The 20800-nt window shown below is 37.9% G+C and overlaps 1 long non-coding RNA gene across 2 annotated transcripts in view; it reads left to right on the forward strand.

Moving 5' to 3' along the window:
- LOC102122164 (uncharacterized) overlaps positions 1–19536 on the forward strand; it is a 139858-nt gene extending 120322 nt beyond the window's left edge. Inside the window, exons 10-11 of one of the 2 annotated variants that reach the window (XR_012435214.1) lie at positions 3082–3225; positions 19204–19536. This is a non-coding gene — a long non-coding RNA (uncharacterized lncRNA). The remainder of the gene's footprint in view (positions 1–3081; positions 3226–19203) is intronic. The other variant, XR_012435213.1, reaches the window with a different exon arrangement.
- Positions 19537–20800: the final 1264 nt, after the last annotated feature.

Genomic DNA, 20800 nt, shown 5'->3' on the forward strand with positions numbered 1-20800 from the left:
ATTGGAAACCCATCATCATTCTTTCTTTCCCTTCGGTTCTTACAGGCTTTGGATATCTGTACGAATTCCTGACCCTACCACCCCAGTCCCAACCTCGTTAACTAGATTCAAGGTCCAGATGTCTTCTGGATTCCACTAGCCAATGAACTCGCATCATTCGTGTTTTTCTCTGTATTATTGACCATCTTATCCAGACTCTTAATACCTGCAAGGGCTTCCCTCCCCCACAACACCCACCTTACTAATTGGATTCATAGTACTAGAGAACCCAAGGCTGGCCTATTAGGGAGACAAGTTTTCTGATAACTGTCAACTCTGGCATTTTTGTTGATAATATTTTCAATGCTGAGGTGACATATGTTTACATTCTAAGGTTATAATCTCTGGCTTCTACTTGCATAACATAAAGGGAATAGATTTCTAACAGCAGCAAAGTTACTATAAATTTTTTATTAGAAATTCTTGATCATTTTGTAATTACCTTTTAGCCCAGTGTAATTAATTTTTTCATTACATTTCTTTGTTCAAAATCAAGAGATCAAAAGTAAAAGAAAAAATAATATTAAGAGTGAAGCAACATGACACAAAAAATATATTAAAGTGTAATCAAAGCATTTTAATTAAAAAAATGACTTTTTAAGGCCTAATTTTAGCTTTTTCATTTCACCAGGCCACATTGTGATAATTATTTTAGACGCCACGTCACAGGTCAAGTATAACAAAAAATACCAAGTGCTTATTTAATAATTCATTCAGAAGTATATAAACGTCTAACATAAAGCTCAAGCTTTTCTCTGTGGTTCCACCTCTTAAAAAATAAATTTATCCCAAACGTCTATAAAATCTGTTCTTTCCACTTTCTTCCTTGACCCAACATAGAAAAATGGGTTGCTTTTTTTTTTTTTTTTTGGTAGAAAATACTGTGAAAAGCCAGGTAATATAATATAAACTGAAAGTTTTTGCTGCCTAAGTTTTTCTTAGTAATGGAATTTGGTTTCTGTATATTGCTTTTCAGCACATTTTGTGTTTACAAATTTTGGGGATTTGAAGGAAATAATACATTTATATTTTCCATCATATTTCTCATTCCCCCCCCCCCTTTCCTGGGAAATTTCTATGACTTCATAACTTTTTAAATTATTATAATTATTATTTTGGAGAAGAGACAATTATTGTGTGCTGACTTTTTAGTTATTGTTTTAGAGATACAATTTTTAATGCATCTGCAAAAATTAGTTAAAAAATTTTTAAAGTAGTGAATGCTTTTTGCCTTTTTGCTTTTTTGTTTCTGTTTTGGGGGCTAGTTATTTTCTTTCGTTGGGTTGCTTGTCATCAAGAGGGCCTTAAAGTTCCCCTCAGCTTGACTCAACTTTAGACATGCTTCTTGCCTTTAGGCATGCTTCTTGCCTTTAGGCCTCTAAACTCACTTTTCTTACTGCATTTACTTTAGAAAACTAGCAATTATAAATTCTTTCCCTGTCCCTTTGAGATGCAAATCTTTAAAAAAGCTTCATATCACTTTTATAACCCAGGACTGTTCCTCTCAAGAACCTGGGAGCCAGCCCTTTGAAATGTAATCATCAAGAAAGATAGTGCCCCTATCTCCCAGTCTCAGTGGTTGGGGAAGAGTCTAATTCTGATAGACACCTTGCTCCACGTTGTAAAACCACCTCTTGTCATGAAGATAGAACAGGATGTTTACCTTTTCTCTGGGTAAGGTCAATTAGCAACACAGATCCCTCTATCCCAGCTCTCCTGCACCCTTTGTTTTAGTAATGTTGAGTTCAGACTAAGCTGAGCTCTCTCCCCTATTGCAATATCCTTGAATAAAGTCTTCCTTACTTGTTTAACATGATCTGGTGCTATTTTCGCATTGACAAACTGTTTTTTAATCAGTATATTGTTAAAACCAGCTTTAATTGAGGTATCACTTATATACCATAAATAGCATTTATCCACCTTCAGTGTCAAATTTAATGTTTTTAAATAATTTCCCAACTTTGTGCAGGCAGCCTGCACCACAATTCAGTTTTAGAACATTTTTATCATCCCCAAACAGGTCCCTTTTTCCAATTTCCAGTCAATCTATGATAGTCTATTATTTTTATGCTTTTGTTTTTCTTTATATGTCTGGGAATTCTTGGTTGTTATTTTTTACTTAAATGGGAAGAGGTAATATTCCAGGTACCTGGTGTGGATTTCATTTGTCTTGCTTCCCTGACTGGGAAGTCTGATGGACAGTTCTCTGTAAGTGGGTAGGGCTTGTCACCTGGCAAGGTTTTCTTCAGGTTGAGCAGGTGGGAAGCCAGCTATAAAGTTGTAGGACTTGAAATGCTTTCTTTTGGTCATCAGCACTTTGTACTAGCAACATCTAGTTTTTCCCAGGAAAATGTTCATTTTTAACATCAATTGTTCTTTTACCTGGGATGTAGAAGGAAGTGTGTGTGTGTGTGTGTGTGTGTGTGTGTGACAGAGAGAGAGAGAGAGAGAGAGAGAGAGAGAGAGAGAGAGAGAAACCATGGGTAAGAACAGGTAAGAACTGGTACAATTGTTCTGAGGACATAATTTCAATTACTTCACCTGTTTTCAGTCTAACTTTATGCTCACAGCTGATCAGTGGTTGCACCAGGAAAATCAGCTACCACCTCTATGCAACTCCCTTTCACATATATTTGATCTGAGACCTTCAGATCTTTTCCCCCACTCATTTGTTTGTTTTTGTTTTATTTTATTAATGTTAATTGAGCAATAAAAATTGTATTTATTTTTCATGGACACATACTGCTTTGAAATATGTACACTTTTAAATACATGTATACAATATAATGTATACATTGTAAAATGGCTAAATTGAGCTAATACGCATAAGCATTACCTCACATACTTTCATTTGTTTTTTGTGGTGAGAACACTTAAAATCTGCTTTTTTGGCAACTTTCAAAATTAAAAAAAAATCAATGAATACTCTTCATTCTACCCCATCTTCCAGAAGTGTGTAAAAATCTCCAGCCTGTGGATGCGGCCACCTGTTTTCTTTACTGTCATAATTTACTTTTTTATATTCCTTTACTGTAACTTTAGAATTTTCTCAAGAAAGTCAGGAGGCAACTGCATGTATTACTACAGTAAGAATTAAAGAAAGAGGAAAGAAACACGAAAGGTGGCTTGCCAGTCAAGACAGGTTTATTTTGGAGAAAACAAACCTGAGAGGAGCTTCTTGCCAAGGTAGGTCAGAGGCACACTCTTTTACAGACTGAGAGTTTTTAAGGCTGCAGGGTGGGAGAGTTTATCATAGGCTTGGACTGCTTCTGTGTCCCTTTGTTGTGCTTCTTTGGGAGAGGGAGTTGTGTGTCTGTTCCCATACACTTTTCTGCAGCTGCAGGCATACCCCTGAGTCTGCTTTTAGCTTCCCTATTTCAGTGCACCTGAAAGGAAAGGAATGTGCTTATTAAGGCCCACTGTTTTGCTGGGGTCCATTGTATGAGGGTGAAGTTTGGCAGTTACTCAAGAGACTTTCCCCCACCTCCCTCTGTGCCCGAGCTGTCTTATCTGTGTTTTACTGTCTGTTCTTTCTGGCTGCTTGTAGTTAGAAGAGAAGTGATATCCTTGTAATGCATGAGACTAGAAAGGGAGCTATAACTTAAAGTGGTGGTGTTTGTCCAAGATGACGGTTCTCCTGCTCTGTCAACTACCATCTTGAATTGCAGCTCAGTTTTCTTATAAGAAATAATACCAAAGTTGGATTGTAGTTATTTCAGTAGAACTGTATCTGTCCAGTAATATAGTGGCTAGGCAGTTTGCTGAAAGAATGAAAAAAATACAAATACATTTCCTTAAAAGCATGGCAGAGATGACAAGATAATACAAAATTTTAGGGCCAAAGTCTAATTGAAGACAGAAACCCAGGGAGATAAGCATAGCAATAGAGTTGTTTTTGCCATAAGGGGACTTGCCAAAACCTTGATTTTTCTAATCTAGTAGAGTATGGGATCAAAAGAACAGAATTCCCTCAAAAGACAAAGACCAGAGTTCTCCTAAGTTGAGGAGTTTGGTAGGAGAACTCCAGAAAGCTGAACTCAAATGGCATTTGCCTCATTCTGTGAGGAACAAGAGGAAAATCTCCCTTTCTACCTTCCCTACCTTAAAGAGATTATAGGAATTTCGTCTTGATGCTTTAAAGAGTGGGAGTGGGATAGGAAATTCAACTGAAGACTTGTAACTGTAAGCCAGCATGGATTTGGTATCCAAAGATGTATATTTTGGATTGTTCATAAAATCCCAAATCATACATTTATTTTATTTCATTGATTCTATCATGCATTTAATCCTCCCTGCCCCTACATTTTAACATCAAAATGTACCTGAGGATCAACGACATCTTAGATTCAGTGAAATACTAGAGTGTAAAATTTCGTGGTGCAGGTGTAGGCAAACCTTATCTGGAGTAGTACAACTTCATCATCATCTCAGAGAATTCCCACAAATAATTTTTCAGGAAAATGAGTAGCTCCCTATAAACAATTACTGACCATAGAAAAAATGAAGTATACTACATGTGGTAGCCAGCAGAACAAAACAGCCAGGAGGAACATATTCTTTAAATTCATTAGGCTATTAGAAATTGACAGATTAAAAGAGGAAGACACTTTTGATAAGTATGTTTAAATAAATGATAGACAAGTCTGAGAATATCTTCAGATAGGAAATTATATGTATAAAGACCTAACAGTTTGAAAATGAGTCAAGTAGATAATCCATAAATGATGTGAATTTCTAAATTTACATAGAGTAGTGGTTTTCATTTTCCCCTTAATGATGAGAAAATGAGATGGTTATGTTTCCCATTCTGTATATTTGTGACTTCCTAAATTTACGGTAAAAGATCTGAGGATTTTTGCCTTTTGAAGACAACTTTTCTATACATTTCATGTATGTTAGTAACTGTAACAAAATCCCTCTCTGTAGAAGGCTTTATTATTTCTTACTCTTCTGTGGAAAAAAATACTTTATATATTTTAGGGTCATATCTTCACTATGGGCTGTTTTGCTCATTTTTCTGTATTCTTATCTACCTCTGAAGTATGAAAAATGACCTTGTGACTTGTTAGTTGAGATTCTGGGAAGCATTGTTTCTTCCGTAAAGGAAATATTGTTGACTAAGCATAATATAGATTATACTCTGCCTATGTTATACATAGACCCTCAACCCACTAACCTAGAAATGTGCACACATTGCATGGGAGGTGATATTCATAGCTGCGCTTTGAGGATGGTGCTGGTAGCACCACTGGTTATAACATAAAAATAAAGGAGGCTTCTTCTCATGGGTGTCAGTTTTCTTCATTTGAAACTCCAGCCCTAGAGAATTCATGCCTTTGTACAAAAATGTGAGTTGGTGATACACTGGCTGTTAGGTAGATTCAGTATAGAACAATTATGCACCTATTGTACTGCTGGTGTTTTAGTAGCAGCATTTTGCATATGAACTATAGCACTTCAAAGAAATCGTTTTGATTTACTTTCATTTCTGACTCCTTTTGTACTTGCAAATAATACAAAAAATGAGAAATCTCTGAAAATTTGTTTTTGTCATCAAGGACATTTCTACATGTTGTATTTTGCAGAAATAACTTTTTACACAAATCTGTTTCTGTAGAGGCAAACGTCTTTGTAATCTTCTTTCAGTTGAGGGATATGATTTGTTTTCATACCTTCCCTGTCAGTAACTGCTCCAGCATAACAGTATGAGTCAAAATCATTCCCTGAAACTCTTTTTTTTTTCCCCTTAGGCATTGATGGGTGAATGTGAAAATTGTACAACTCTGATGGCTGCTAAATCTCTTTGCCTTTCTAAATGACAAGGGATAAATGGAAATTGTTTTTCCCTTAATTTGACAGCATTTCCTTGTCAAAGGGTTCCTTCTTAGATAATTTGATAATTAGGTGACAATTACAGCAGATTTTTAAAAAATTTTCTTTGGGAATTTCCGAAGTTTCAAAGTCATGTCATCCACCATAATCACATAAAGACACATAAAGCGGCTGGGAGAATGAAGGATGGATGAGCTATTATAGCTCATTAATACTATGCTTTATATCCAATCAACTGAAGCCACAAGGCCAAAGATAGACATTGCTGCTTACATGAATATTTGTGAAGATGGAATACCCTAAATCAGGGTTTATCAACAGTGGTGCTACTGACATTTTGGACTGGATGCTTCTTCATTTTGGGAAGCTATCTTGTCCACTGTGGGATGTTTAGCAGCATTCCTGGCCTCTAACCAATAGATTCCCTCATTTGTGACACTCAAAAAGCTTCTGGACATTGCCAAATATTCCCAGGGGTGGGGGTGAGGGGACAAAAATTGTGCCTGGTTGAGAACCACTGCTCTATGTCACTGTCATCAATCCTGGTCTTATGTAAGCTTGGGAAGAGAGACACAGAGAGACATCAAGAACAATAGTCCATGTGATTTTAGTGGGCCCAGCTGAGATCAATGACTTCCTGATGTGTCAGCTTCATCTTGTTATATCTTTTGTGCTAACAAATTTCTCGTTTCCTCCTGTAGTTTTCTGTTTCCTTTGAAGGGAAGCAGAATTTTTTAACAACAGAAAGTGAAGTAGCGAAGTTTTTTTTTTTTTTCTTTGAGAGGGAGTCTCCCTTTGTCCCCCAGGCTGGAGTGCAGTGGGGCCATCTCAGCTCACTTTAAGCTGCGCCTCCCGGGTTTACGCCATTCTACTGCCTCAGCCTCCTGAGTAGCTGGGACTACAGGCGCCCGCCACCACGCCCTGCTAATTTTTTGTATTTTTAGTAGAGATGGGGTTTCACCGTGTTAGCCAGGATGGTCTTGATGTCCTGACCTCATGATCCGCCCGCCTCGGCTTCCCAAAGTGCTGGGATTACAGGCGTGAGAAGCAGCGAAGTTTTGAGGGTTGCTCTTCATTTAATTGTGAGTCAAAGAGGCAGCATAGAGAGGAAATGTGAAGGTTAAGAGCTAAGGATGTGGATTCTGGAGCCAGACTGCCTAGTTTGGAAGCCAGCTCCCCACGTTAGCTGGCTGATCTTGGCAAAGCATTCACATTTCCCTTGCCTCTACTAATAACACAGGGATAATGACAGAGTCAGTTTAAGGAGTTGTTGTGAGGACTAAATGGGATAATATGTATAAAATGCTTAGTGCATAGAAATGGTAGTAGATAAGTATTAAAGGAGATAAAAAGGTATATTTCCAGAAGAAAAAGGATACTTAAGTTGATTAGGAATTTTGTAGTCTGTAACTTCATTAACATAATCAACCCATTCCACCTTAACAAGCTCTTTGACAATGACTGATTTAATGTTACCATTATAGCAAAGGTGCATCACAAATGAAGTTTGATGTGCCTTAAGTGAATCCACGATTCTTAAAACACAAAAAAAGTGATTACTTACAGTTTCCTGATGTAAAATAGTTGACTCATAAATGGAAGTTAGTCCTATCCTCAAACACAATTAGATAAGGATTATGATTGAAAATTTGTCTTCACTTGCTGTAACCATCAAACCTGCACCGTATCTTAGTCTTAAGCCAGAGATGACAAATACTTTTTAGGCCTGGATGCAGGCAGGTGAGCCCCAAAGTGGAATTTAGCTCATGAGTGTACTTGGTTTTGCCCAGGAAAGAATTCAAGGACAAGACAGAGGTGGAAGAAAACAGCTTTACTTCAGAGGCAGTGCTACAGCTCTAGCAGTGGGTTCTATGGCTGCTCTTGCAGGGCAGGGTTACCCTTTAGGCAGACACTATCAACTCAGGGCAGTTTTACAGTCATATTTATATACACTCTTAATTGCATGCAGAATAAGGAGTGGTTTATGCAGAAATTTCTAGGGAAGGGGTAGCACCTTTGGGTCATTGGGTCATTGCCTCAGAAAGAGGTGAGAACCATGGGGTGTTGCCATGGCAACAGTAAATTGACATGGCACACTGTTGGACATATCTGATCGAAAGCTGCTTTGCGCAGACCCTGTTTTAGCTAGTCCTCAATCTGTTCCGTGTCCAAGCCCCACCCCTGGAGTCAAATCCCACCTACTACCTCAGCCCTTGCATTTATTAGGTTGGTACAAAGGTTATTGTAGTTTTTGCCATTCATAGCAAAAACCGCAATTACTTTTGCAGCAACCTATAGTTACAAGTATCTGGCCAGGACATCCAAACCCAAGGAACACAGCACACATATCTGAAAGCTAGAGGGGGCCATCCTGCGGGAGGATCAAGTAAAGAACACACACAAAGAAGACTTAACTAACAATCACTCGAATCGTGAGTCCACTGAAGTTCTTCTTATTCCGGGCTAGAAGCACATAGAGAAATTCAGTTATAACATGAAGCACCATTTAACTGCAGCAATATAATAGTTTTGCAGTTTAGGTTTAAAAAATAGGTAGACAGCAAGTTTTTATTATTTTCGACTATTGTAAATACAGATACTTGGGATTCATAGAATTGGCAACGAGGCCTGGACTCCTGTTGGAAGCAGGAATTCATACTGACTTCCATTCTTTTTCTAAAAGAAGTTATAAAAAGCCCAAGGGAAGTCAGATCTATAGTGAATATTATGTGAATATTATTATTTTTTATAGCAACAGTAAGTAACTTCCACTTTAAGATCCTGATGGTGGTATTATATTTTAAAGTATGAAGGAAATATAAATGTCTAAAATATTTCAGACCTTAAGGGGATGAATGAAAAGAAGTTTGTGTGTGGTGTATATTGAGTCAAGTTTAGGTGGAAAACAAACGCATCAAGACCTCTGCAAGGATCTTCCTGTGGCATGAATCACACAGTGGGGAGCTTACCTGGGAGCTTACCTTTCTTAAGGTATGCCGCGTGTCTGTGATAGGAGTGCCTGCTGCGTTGGCTTTTGTTCAGTTAATCCTCTAAAATGATTTCAAAGGGGCTTCTGAATTTTTTTTTAAATTTTTTTGAGACAGGATCTTGCTCTGTTGCCCAGGCTGGAGCGCAGTGGCATGATCTCTGCTGACTGCAACCTCCATATCCTATGCTCAAGTGATCCTCCAACCTTGGCCTCCCAAGTAACTGGAACCACAGGTGTGCACCACCATGCCCAACTAATTTTTGTATTTTTTGTAGAGACAGGGTTTTTCCATGCCGTCCATTCTATTCTCAAACTTCTGTGCTCAAGCGATTCTCCCACCTTGGCCTTCCAAAGTACTGGGTTTACAGACCTGATATTTTTAAAGACAACAGAAAAGTATAGGTTCGGGAGAATTAAACATGTACTAACAGAAAAGTATTACACAATTACTAGTTTATTAAACAATTAGCTATATACACATTTGCTATGAGTTGTACTATACAAAATTAGTTGAGTCTAAAAAACATATACATATATATTTATTTTTCTCTAAATGAAACTATCCACGCTCGCCTTTCTTGCTGTCTTCAAATTAGTGGAAAACTCAACGTGAGTCATTTTAGTGCACATTCTCTCTCTTATGATGGTTACGTGTTAATCCACACATACCTCTGAGGAAGTGTGAGTTTACTGGGAACACAGGGGAATGCTTCTAACTGTCATCCCCCCCAAATGCCCTCTGTAGATTCTTGAAGGTGAACAATTTCACTGCTGCTGTGCCAGGCAGGGCATATGGGTTCTCTGAGACTGGGGCCCTGGTGTGCAGGGTCCAGCCCCAGGATCCGATATTACTCTTCTGTGTCTTACATTTTTCTCTTAGGACATTTATCCTAACACAGGGTGTTTTTATTTTCTCTGTATGCAATACCCTGCTGTTAATTATTACATAAGTTTTTATCAATCACACTTTATAGCTTTAACTCCCCAGGTTCCTAATTGGTTACTAAAGGTTTGTTCCTCAGTGCAGACTCTGAAAATGCCATCTGCACTGCCAGTTACCAGCTATGGCTGTGCTCTCTAAAATCTCTCTTAGCTTTGTCTAACCTTTTCTTTACACTAGCAGTAAGAGGTTGTTACAGATAGGGTTGGATTTTTGGCAGGAAAAGGACAGCTTCCAGGCTAAGAAATACCTGAAAAAATTCACCCTGTGTGCCAAAGTCATTTCTTTTGGATGCCTCCAGTGTCAGGCCATTCAGAACCATTGTGGTGGAAGCAGCCACATTCATTGCCTTATATGTTCTCTGGACGATATTCAAATGAACAGAACAAAGCTGTATGAAGAAAATCCAGGGTTCAGTCTTCTGTTTACCAAAAAGACTTGAATGACAGATGTCTACATTTTCCTACTTTTTCTTTTGGCAGTATTTTATTATTTTCTCTCAACACGTTTTTTGTTTGTTTTTACTTAAATCTTCAGTCTCTTATACATTTTCTCAAGGGTATAGCCTAGACTATTTCCTTCACTTAAAAGAGTATGAAGTTGGCCGGGTGTGGTCGCTCACCCCTGTAATCCCAGCACTTTGAGAGGCCAAGGCAGGCAGATCACTTGAGGTCAGGAGTTTGAGACCAGCCTGACCAACATGGTGAAACCCCGTCTCTACTAAAAATACAAAAATTAGCCAGGCATGGTGGTAGGTGCCTGTAGTCCCAGCTACTCAGGAGGCCAAAGCTGGAGAATTCCTTGAATCCGGGAGGCGGAGGTTGCAGTGAGCTGAGGCTGTGACACTACACTCCAGCCTGAGTGACAGAGTGAGAACCTGTCTCCAAAAAAAAAAAAAAAAAAAAAGGTATGAAGTTGTATGTGTTTGATCTCTTGAGTGACTACATTGCAATGAATGTTGAAATAGGCTGCTATTTAAATCTTAATTCATATCCCTTGCAGGGGAATGGGGTAGCTCAATGAATTAAAGTTTAAACTTATAATGAAAGACTATTCACTTAACAAATACCACACCAGCACAAGATGACGCAAAACTAGGCCATTTCGTTTGCAATGTGCTCATTTTCATATTAGAACACCTCTACTTAAACACAAATTATTATGCTGATAAATATCAATCGTTAAAGAGGCCACCTTACCTTCTACTGTAGTAAGCTTATTATCATATATAGCACCTGAAATACTTGAGGTCATGTTTTCATTGAAACACATATACATGGGTTTTTCTGTTTTTTTTTTATTATTATACTTTAGGTTCTAGGGTACATGTGCACAATGTGCAGGTTCGTTACATATGTACACATGTGCCATGTTGGTGTGCTGCATCCATTAACTTGTCATTTATATTAGGTATATCCTATTTCTCCACATCCTCTCGGGTTTTTCTGTTTTAAAATAAAAGTTGGTCATAGTCTTCAGAGTGTATATTTGTAATAAAATGTATTGAATCTGGAAAACGTTATTTAATGAAAAGTCAATATCATTTAAACATAGAAACAAATTTTATTATACTTGTTGAATTAATGCCTTCAGAATCTAAGAGAACCACATCCTCTTTAGTTTCTGTTGGTACATCCTCTTTAGTTTCTGTTTATCTTGAGTTTACTGATTTTGTCTGAAACAGAATGAAATATCATTATCTGAAGTACATAAAACAAGCATCTTTAAAAAATGAAACTTAACTATCATTTCAAAATATTTTAGTCTTCACTTGAACCATTGAATGAGAATCAACAGGTTTTTTAAGGCAACAACCATGAATACTTTTAAAACTTTGGAGACTCAGTTGTTTGAGTTTTCATAGATAATATGACTAATCTAGATTCTGATTTAACCCAATCTTACTTTAGTGGCAAATTAAGAATCTTTCTATTGAAAACCACCTGACCATCTGGAACATTTTTACTGCTATCAGGTAAATCGTCTTCAAAATGAGGACTGGATTTTGTTAAAAAGGGAACCAGATGACTTCAGACTGCAAACCCTCTCTTAAGAACATTTTGTTTTCTTTTTCCTGATAGAGTCACTTTTGTAACTCTCTTAAGGACATTTCATAAGCAATAGCACATGGCCTCCTTTTGAGCACTGCTCTAAGGATGGTTCAGTGAGACTTTTGATGACAATTAGGTTGATACCTAGAATTCACAGTGAGAGGAAGTTCTAATACATTTTGAAACTCCCAAGATATGTTCTTGACTGCCTTTAAGCACCTGAAATTACTATATAAGATTTACCACTTCATCTAATATGAAGATATTTGGTGCATCTGTAGAACTTTTGAAGGTTCTTTTGTCTCCAGTATCATTATTCATGGATCAAGGATTTAAAATAATGTGAATTGAATGAGTCAACAGTCATGCTGTTGTGTGTGCTTCAGGCTATCCTCTGTTTGGCAGATTTTTAGGCGTCATCCAAAGCAGCTCGCCAGCAGCACCTTTTACTTGAACCCCATTGTCACCCACCATGACCCAAGAAAATGCCTTGGCTAATGAGATTATATCATAATGTGTTACAGAATTTACAGTATCAAATTCCTATGTAAATGCAAACTATAACATCTGTGTAAAAGTAGATAGTCAGAATTGAAATATTTGTTCATATATGCTGGCCTTTGCACTGTCTGCAATTCTCTGTTCCCAGGCACACAATCTATTGGAATTGCATACAGGAATGATTGCCTCCTCTCTTGTATGATTTTTGTCGATTTTGATGAGGTTTGCATGATTTTTCCAAACCATACAGTGACTTGGAAGCTCGGGGGAGATCTCTCATGATATTCTTTCTGCCTCCACCATAAGACTTGGCATGTGGTTGCTGTTCAGTAAGTAGTTACCAAACAGTAGAATAAAGAGCTTTTCCAAGGAAGCAAGTTTCACCAATTCAATACATTGGAAAGCAAGAATTGTATCTTTTGCTTCAAATTTTTAAAAAGTTTTCAATAGTTTTCAACACCTACTTAAACCCTGGCTATCTCACAGTACTTTTATTTCATTGAGCAGTCATTAGATAGTGTTGAAGCATCTACTATATTGCAAGTCCCTTGCCAGGTTCCCCAAGTGCAAAGATGAGTGGCATGTAATCTCTGAATACAAAGCTCTCTGACCAATAGGGAAAAGACACATGAAAACCATTATAGAATGAGCTATGTGTGCTATGGTGTAACAGCACGCACAGTGCTATAGGTTTGCAGAGGAGAGTGTATTAAATAGTGCTTGGCCTTGTGGATAGGGATGAACCAGATAGTAAGGGATAACTTAAGACAGATTCTTTGATGAAGGATGTTGAAGAATGTTCCAAGTGGACAAGGGAATGATCCTCCAGGCAGATAAAGTGGCTTTTATACAGGTACAGGGGATTGAAAGACCTTAATTTGGAATTGAAGCATTTGGATGGGCTGTGGGAAGCTGCTGCTGGAAAGTACAGCTTCATCATGATAGATTTTATATGTTGTAGTAAGTTTGGAATTATTTTTACAGGCAGTGAACAAGGCTTCATATTAATTTTATAGGTCCATTATGTGCAAATTTCCTTGAAGGCTTAAGTGAAGGTATGTATGTATGTATGTATGTATGTGTGTATATGTATGTATATATTGAGACAGATTCTCACTCTGTCGCCTAGGCTGGAGTGCAGTAGCATGATCTTGACTCACTGCAACATCCACCTCCCAGGTTCAAGCGATTCTTTTGCCTCAGCCTCCTGGGTGGCTGGGGTTACAGGCGCACATCACTATGCCTAGCTAATTTTTTGTATTTTTAGTAAAGACAGGGTTTCACCATGTTGGTCAGGCTGGTCTTGAACTCCTGACCTCATGATCCGCCCACCTCGGCCTCCCAAAGTGCTGGGACTACAGGCGTGAGCAACCATGCCTGGCCAATATTTTTATTTTTGACAATGTGTTTCAGAATGAGAGAATCTGAGATTATGTATTTAAGTTTATATATTTTCAGACTACATGAATAATGGATAGATTACTAATTTCACAATATTTCTGGTCTTTCAGCGAGTACATGAAAAAGACTTTTTTAATCTAAGAATTGCATGCTTTTCTGAAAAACATGTTATGTGAGCCATGAACTTTTATGTTATAACTACTGCAGCTGTTGTGAGCATATATGCTAGATGTTAGTGTAGCAATTGAAAAGTAATTTAGGTAAAAATAAACATTTCATTCATTTACAAACCTTATGAGAACACTGATTTTATCTTATTTAGATCAAATATATGTTCTTTTCAATATGGTGAAAGTACAACAGGGATCATAATCAAACTCCTTTTTGTACTTTTAAAAGCTGTAAATCAGAAAAGGTTAAAGGAATTCATAGTTTTTCTCCTTTGTTTGTCAAGGTTGCTGTTGATATTTACTCCAAAGTGGCCAATAGAATTAATGTCCTACAAAGTTTCAGAGTTTACTGTCTTTTTGCATTTGGACTCAATCAGAGTGTTGTACTTTGTTTATTTGCTTTGCTCTTATTTATTTCTCATAACTTTATTGGGACATAATCCTCATAACATTCAATTCACCAACTTAAATTGTATAATTTGATGTTTTAAAATATATTCATAGAGTTGTACAATCATCACCAGAATAAATTTTAGAACATTTTGTCACCCTAAAAAGAAACCTCATATCCATTACCAGTCACTCCTCACTCACCTCTATTCTTACCTACTTCCTCATCCCTAGGCAACAGCTAACCTGTTTTCTGTATCCATAGATTTGATTCTGGATGTTTCATATAAAGGCAATCATACAACGTATAGTCTTCTGACTCCTTTCACTTAGCATAATGTTTTCAAGGTTCATTTATGTTGTGGCGCATATCAACACTTCATTCCTCTTTGTGGCTGAATAATATCCTATTATAAGGCTATATCACTTTTTGTTTATTCGTTTGTCAGTTAAGAGAGTGACAAAGTGGATTGTTTTCACATTTCGGGTATTACAAATTATGTTACTATGAACATTTGTGTATGAATTTTTGTGTGGATATATGTTTTGTTTCTCTTGACTATATACTTAGGAAAGAAACTTTTGGTTCATATGGTAACTCCCTGTTTAGTATTTTGAGAAACTGCCAAACTGTTTTCCAAAGGAGTTGGATTTGATTTATTTTAACATTATTTTACATCTACTTTGAATAAGAATTTGAGTCAACTTGATACAGATACTTGAGTTTGGCATTGTGAGTCCTCTCTGAGCCTTCAAGACAATCACATTTCTTCAGCTTCCTCTGTGTGTTCTGCATCAGACAGATGATTAGAATAACTGGAGGGTTTGTCTTGTCTTATGTGCCGGAATTTGGCTGTCTGTGACTTTCATTACAAGGTGGTTCTTTAGTTACTTGAGGTCCTGCCAGACCTTGTTGCCTTAGTGTGTTCAGCTGCCTTCAGGTAGTGAGAGTTGGCTCTATCCAAGCAAGGATTTCAGGCTGATAAAATGAAGTTTGTTCGTATGAGGCCACACATGCATTGATTCTTCCCTGTAAAGTTACGAGTTAAGGATGATTCATTGACAAGTGTGGGTATCCTGGGATAGTCTATGGCTTGATTTGTCTGTATACTATGGTGCTATATGAATAGATGTATAAAAAATTGAGGGTTATTGATAAGTGTAGCAAATACCTGGTCTCTTAGCTAAAGCTAAGAGTGTTCTAGATCACCTCACCCTGAGCAGTGGAGAGCATGCCAGAGAACTTTCTCTGGACTGAATAAAATCTGTGCAGCGATAAGGGAGGCGGACAGAACAGTGATGTGTGTTACGCACTGAGATGTTACAGAGACTAGGTTAAGCAATCTAGAGAGCTCTGAAACATTGGAAATAATTTTTCTTGATACACCACAAAGACCTCTGCAGGCTTTGATACCTAAAGACCTCTGCAGGTCCAGTGTGGAAAACTTCTTCCTCTCGTGCAATCCTCTGAACAACATGAGGCATTAGAGACCTGGTGACAGCTGTTCTAAACAGTTAATAAAAGCCACGTGGGGCTACTACCAAAATGAGGAGCTGCTGATGGGAACAACTAGCCTCTAGGGAGAACATTCTCTAAAACTGCCTCTAGTATCAATTGGGAAAGAACTAATTTTCTATGGTGTCTCCCAGTCTCTGACAACTGAGTATGAGTAGCTCGAAGAAAAAAGTGGCCAACTACTTCTCATAATTGCCAACCTCACATTTGACTGTTATTTTATTTCTTGTCTTTTTTGTGTACTAAGAATAAAGAGTTTATAATCTCTTTCCAAAAAATATGCATGGATTCTGGTCCTCTCGGAGGGACCTGGTGTTATTAACCATCTCTCAGACATCTGGTGATAAGTGCAGTTCAGAAGGAAAATACCATATGAAAATATAGTTTCTATATCAAAACTCTAAAACTTATTTAAATCATTTTAGAAATTATAAAATAATTTAAAAACAAGGAATAGAGATAAATTTCTCACACTTGCAAGTATTTTTGTTCTACATTGATTGATGTGTTTGTTATATGGCAGCTTCTTGTAACATTTTGTCAAGCCATGTTGCTGTCAAAAATGGTCTTTCTTTATAATGAGAAAAAATAGCTTTCTATTATAGAGCGTTCCTGCCTCATATTATAATCAGCAGGGAGATCATGGGATTTGGAGTTTGTCAGATCGGAGTTGGAATTCCATTCCAGCACAGATTAATTTTGGAGCTTGAACAAGATGCTTATCTTCTTTAAACCACACTTTCCTCAGTTTATAAACATAGATAATACCTATCTTGGGAAAATTTCATCTGATGGAGCATGTTATTCTGGTGGCCAAGAGTTTGATTTGTTTTTCATCTAGAATCATCAGCTAGGAAGCCTAATTTTTAAAATCAATATTTGTTTAGAGCAGCAGTCCTCAATTTGGGATGACTCCACTTCTGAAGGTACAATTGACAAAACCTGGAGACAGTTTTGGTTGTCACAACTTAGGGTGGGGGTGCTGCTGTGCTACTGAAAACTAGTGGGGTAGAGGCCAGGGATGCTGCTAAATATTCTACGATGCACAGGATCACTCCCTCCCCCCCTTAACAGAGACTCATCTGGCCCTAAATTTCAATAGTGCTGAACTTGAGAAACCTGGTTTAGAGGAAGGAAAAAAAATGATGCTCCCACTATGAGAAATCCTTCATAAAGGAAAAAATATTGATGTGGCAAATATCACTCTTAAGAGATTATGGTGAGGAACAAGAGAATTGCAACATGTAAATATTGGGTTTTAAGTATTTAAACCATCTGAGGAAGATAAAAATTGCTAATATTCAAAAGTATAAAAACGTCTGGAAAGATATGTTCTGAAAATGTACTTATGTGAAGTGAAGCTTGACCCTATATATGTCGTTATGAGTGGAGAAATGCAAAGCAAAACAGCAGTTTAGACGCCATGCAAGACTGCGTTTCAGTCCCATCTTCAATGCTTGTTATCTGTGTGACGTTGGAGGAATGACTAAACCTGTCTGAGCCTTGGTCCCTGCACTCTAAAATATAAGTAATAATACTTGCCTTCAAAGGTTCTGAATTATCTATTTCTTCCTTTCTTTCTTTTTTTTCTTTTTAGATGGAGTCTAACTCTGTCGCACAGGCTGGAGTGCAGTGGCACAATCTCGGCTCACTGTAGCCTCTGCCTCCCGGGTTCAAGCTATTCTCCCGCCTCAGCCTCCTGAGTAGCAGGGATTACAGGCACGTGACACCATACCCAGCTAATTTTTTATTTCTAGTAGAGATGGGGATTCGCCATGTTAGCCAGGTTGGTCTTGAACTCCTGACCTCAGGTGATCTGCCCACCTTGACCTCACAAAGTGCTGGGATTATAGAAGTGAGCCACCATGCCCAGCCTGAATTTTCTATTTCTATTAGGATTAACTAGATGATAAGGTGTCTAAAACATTGTGTGGATCAGTCAATTTCAGTTTTTATTCCCATGATGAAGTTTGGCAATTAGAGTTGTAGATATGAAAGTTATTTTTAATAATAACTTTTTTAAATTATGGGAAGAAAATGGCAGAGGATAGCGGAACCAGGTATTAAGATTCTCTATGAATTTTTAGATTTAAATAGTTTTACTAGCTCATTTGTGCACATGGCACACACAAAAAGAACAAATTACATTCAGTAAAGAGCAAGTCTATCTCCTACTCTTTCCGTTTGTCTCCTGATTCTTTTTCTGGAGGCAATTTCTGTTTCCAGCTTCTTATGTATTCTTACATGAGAGGAATCCTTGATATTCTGGCCCAAAATTGAGGAAAGTGTACAGTCTTTAGGAGACCCTGTGGACCAAGGACAAGGAAACTCAGGTAGGAGAAAGATGAAACTTATAGGTCTGGATCTCAGGGAGTAAAACTGAGAGTCCTGAATAGGAACCAGGATAAAGACAAAACAGAACGGAGGAAAGAGCATTTCTAGAAGACAGGCATTAGGTTATCAGCTTAGCTGTTGGAAGAGTGAGGGGAAAAACTTTAGAGACAAAAATTACATCCAGAAGTCAAATAATTGTCTGTGGTTCAAAAAAGAATATAATATCAGCAATGGCTAGGCTGAAGATGGAGCATAATAGAACAAAAAGAAAAGGTTACTCTCAGGGCCTGGGTTTGCACTAAAATGAAATAATAAGTCAGGCATGGTGGCTCATGCCTGTAATCCCAGCACTTTGGGAGGCCGAGGTGGGTGGATCACCTGAGGTCAGGAGTTCAAGACCAGCCTGACCAACATGAAACCCCGTCTCTCCTAAAAATACAAAAAAATTAGCCAGGCATGGTGGCATGTGCCTGTGATTGCAGCTACTTGGGAGGCTGAAGCAGGAGAATTGCTTGAGCCCAGGAAGCAGAGGTTGCAGTGAGCCGAGATTGCACCATTGCACTCCAGCCTGAGCAACAAGAATGAAACTCCATCTCAAAGAAAAAAAAAAGAAATAATAATATGCATGAGTATGAAGGGAAAAATTAATGACTTTGTACATCTGCCAAGCCAGCTGAGGAGTATAAAAATGTATTTGGGATTTACCCCAAGAGTATATAATGAATATCCTGAAATGTCTGTGAATGGTACTGACACTGAACTATGGTTACATAGCAGTTGCCAGAGCAGGGAAGGTGATAGAAACAGAGAAAATTTAAAAAGTCTTCCTCCTCTACGCCCATAGCTGAGCGCAGAGAAGAGTAATCCTGAGAATCGTTAGGGATGGAAACGATGTGGCCCCCACCCTGCCAGCCTTAGCTTCACAAACTAGAGGACTCTTGATAGCATAGGAGAACCTATGTGGATTCATGACAATGACTTACTATTGAGATTCTGTAAGAGAAAGCATGAGATTAACTTGATTTTTTTTTCTTTTTTAGATGTGGGGTCTTGTTATGTTGTCCAGACCTGACAGCAGTGGCTATTTGCAGGTGTGATCAGCACACTATGACCTGGAACTCCTGGCCTCAAGTGACCCTCCTGCCTCAGCCTCTCAAGTAGCTGGGACTACAGACTCCTGATACCATATCCGGCTGAACCTGATTTTATATTCCAATGGCTGACAAACTATTTAACTCCTCTGGACCACAGATCCACCCACCTAATTTTTGCCAGTTTGTATGCAAAAGAACAACTTATCATTTTTTATTTTCAAGCCACTTCCCTCCAGCCATGTACGTTAAACCCATTTCAAAATAAACTTTGTCAAGAAAGCTTACCTACTTTCTAGACTCTAGACCAAAGGTGTTTCCCCTCAACTTCCAGGCTTGAAATCTGTTATTTTCACTCTTCTTGTTGCTTCAATTCTTTCCTTCCTCCAAATATAATTTGTTAATCCTTTCTTTACAATACTTTTCTCATTCATTGCTACAATGTAGCTCCTACAACTTATGCAAAATCCTATAACCTTAATGCTTGAACTCTTAATAGCTCCCTTGTTGGCATTCTGCCTTCATCCACATCTTTCTCCTCCAGTCCACTGTCTACCTCAGTCTGTTGCACACAGTTTGTGTCTATAGTGACATTATTCCTTTTTCATGAACTATGTCTACCTGCTTTGTTCAGCTAGTGATATCATACTCAATGTTTTGGCAACCACTTCCTCTGAGTGACCTCCCTTATCTCCTCAGGCAGATTTGATGCCTGCCTCAATATCTAATATCTTACCAATATCCTACCACTATATACTCTGTTGATATAGTGGTAAGGTTCATACACATATTTTGTATATGTGTATACTACTACTATAGTTTATATCCATAAAACTAAGATGATATTTCTTATGTGATATGATAAGGTATGGTATGGTAAGGTAAATGTATAAAATAAATGTAATGTTATTTATCTTTTATCTATTTTTCACACTAAGCTATGAGCACCTGGAAGGTAAGGACCATGTATTTTTAACTTGGTACGCAAAAACCATGGTATGGTACATTGTACATATACACAATAAAAAATTATGTGACCTGGTTCAAGGTGACAGACCAGATGCAGCTGGGATGTGCCTTTTTCATGCACAGGAACCAAAATATCAAGTGATAGGGTTTGGCTGTGTCTTCACCTAAATTTCATCTTGAATTCCCATGTGTTGGGGGAGGGACCCAATGAGAGGTAATTGAATCATGGGGGGCAGGTCTTTATTGCTGTTCTCACAGTAGTGAATAAGTCACATGAGATCTTATAGTTTTAAAAAGGGGAGTTCCCCTGAACAAGCTCTCTCTTCACCTGTTGCCATCCATGTAAGACGTGACTCACTCCTCCTTGCCTTCTGCCATGATTGTGAGGCCTCCCCAGCCATGTGGAACTGTAAGTCCATTAAACCTCCTTTTCTTCCCAGTCTCAGTTATGTCTTTATCAGCAGCATGAAAACAGACTAAAACATTGAATAAATCATAGTTGGAAAAGATCTTTTGAGAGAAAATACTACAATTCAATACAGAGGAAATGGAAGACACTGTGATTGAAGAGGGAAGA

The sequence above is a fragment of the Macaca fascicularis genome, chromosome 5 (assembly GCF_037993035.2).
Source record: "Macaca fascicularis isolate 582-1 chromosome 5, T2T-MFA8v1.1".
In the NCBI taxonomy this organism is placed as follows: Eukaryota; Metazoa; Chordata; class Mammalia; order Primates; family Cercopithecidae; genus Macaca; species Macaca fascicularis.